General features: G+C 45.8%; 1 protein-coding gene across 3 annotated transcripts in view; it reads right to left on the bottom strand.

Annotated features, from left to right (window-relative positions):
* LOC108692341 (alpha-catulin) overlaps positions 1-2089 on the bottom strand; it is a 52864-nt gene that overhangs the window by 35423 nt on the left and 15352 nt on the right. The window lies entirely within an intron of this gene.

The following is a 2089-nucleotide window of genomic DNA, read 5'->3' as shown; positions in this document are numbered from 1 at the left end:
TATATATATTTATATATCTGTAGGAAGATCACTGGTTGTTTAGGCTGCTACTACAGGTCCAGAACTTGTCTCCAGGCAAGTGAGGTCGTCGTGTCGAGCCAAGCTTACTCTTGCAAGTTCGTCGTCACCCTCTCGACGAGGTACATGACCCGTTGATGACAAAGTGGATTGTTGCTGATCCTCGCGTCCTTTCGTAATCTTTCTTTATTAGGCTCTAGTTTCGTTTTTTCGTTGAAACGATCGTTTACGCGCTGTTTCGACGCTATGGGGTTCGTCTCTCGAAGACGCCTTGGCGTCTGTTGAAAACTTGGAATCTCGAGAGTTTACTCCTCGGAATGGAACTCCGGGAGCCGGCGTGTTCTAATAATCGTTATCCTCGTTCGTGTATTCGCACGCTGGATCGATCTTTCTCGCGAAGGTGTATCTGCGACGAAATTGAAGAATCTTTGGATCGGTGATTGTTTAGGCTGTACGAGGAATCTGCTCCCACGCGGATCGGCGCGCGTGATTGACGGTCAACGATGACGACGACCGTTCGTTGTTAAGGGTGCACGACTCGCTGCTGTCTCGCGTGCGCGCGTACACAGTGTGGGCGGACGACATGTGAGCCACGCTGATGTGCGTATGCATCTGTACGCGGTTTTCGGTGCTCTTTTTTTTAACGTTATTTGACTAGTATGCACCTTGGTATCTATCTGTGCGCGTATCGTTGATTGCGCGTTTGCTGATACGACATGTATACGCGTGTGTATATGTGTGTGTGTGTGCGTGTGTGTGTGTGTGTGTGTGTGTGTGTGTATGTGCGCGCGCGCGCGTGTGTGTGTGATAAGATGTGTCAAAGTGTTGTATTTTTTGTTTTTTTAGGAAAAATAAATATGTGTGTGTGTGTGTGTGTCACTTTTACGTGTGCGCACACTTAGGCACACGTGTCCGTACGTGAGTACGCGATGCCGTTTCGCAAGGGTGAGTGGTTGAACCGTAAGAGGAACATACATGTATATCTATACGTGAGAACGAGTGACGTACGTAAAGGATGTACGCGTGTGTATGTGTGCGCGCGAGAACGACGGAGCGCGTGTCGGCTTCGAGAAACAGGTACTGGCCTGCCGAGTGCCTAGGGGAAGACTGGACTCGGAAGCAGCGACTCGGTGGCAGGATCCACGGGGAACGACGAGTGCGGCTGTGTGAACCGATCTCACTCTCGCACTAGTATTCCCACCCCGAATCCGCCTGTTACCTCTCACTCCCGCTCTCGCTCTCGCTCTTGGTTTACGTGAACGAACGAACGAACGAACGAACGGCTGCCGGGCACAGGCGCGCTGGCTGCCTGGCTGCCTCTCTTCGCCGCGCCAAGCCGCGCCGACCGAGAATCAATACGTCGGCAGCCCCGTACTTTCGCCCGCGAAATCTCAATTTTTGCGCTCGACATCCGGTCGAGTAGTCTTATTTTCGATCTTAGTCATCCCCGAATTAGTGCGACACGCTCCTTTCACCTCATGCGTAAACGGCAGCTGAGAATGACTTGGGGATCGTTTTTTTGCGGTTCGTTAGACCGTGTTTTTGCATGCTTCGTGATACATCGTCCAGGAGAATGCTCCCTTTTTGCCCCTTTTCAGCTACTTAAAAAGCGCGGGAGATCCTTGTTTCTAACGAGAGTTCGATAAGAATCGAAAGATTATGTCAACAGTCATTTTTTACGTTAACATGAATTTTTGTTATAAAAGTTTGCACTACAGAAGGAATAGTGAGAGAGGAAGAAAGAGAATAAGTCTGTAGATTTATAGCGAATAAATGATTTATATCTAATTGTTGATAAGAGATGTGTAAACATTTATTTTTTTATTACATGGCTTTATTGATTTTTAATGTTTAATACGATTCACATTATTGCCATATGTTATTATTATTACAATTCATTGAATAATCTTAATGAAATTGATATTATTATAATAATATCAGTAAATAATATATATAACATATAGAACATTTTAAGCATTCAGTTCTTTTCATAGATATTACCATTAATGCATATGGAGATATAATTGCATATTTGGTAAATCTCTCTCTCTCTCTCTCTCTCTCTGTCTCT

Source organism: Atta colombica, unplaced genomic scaffold (genome assembly GCF_001594045.1).
Source record: "Atta colombica isolate Treedump-2 unplaced genomic scaffold, Acol1.0 scaffold7, whole genome shotgun sequence".
Lineage (NCBI taxonomy): Eukaryota > Metazoa > Arthropoda > Insecta > Hymenoptera > Formicidae > Atta > Atta colombica.
This window is presented reverse-complemented; position numbering and strand designations above follow the sequence as displayed.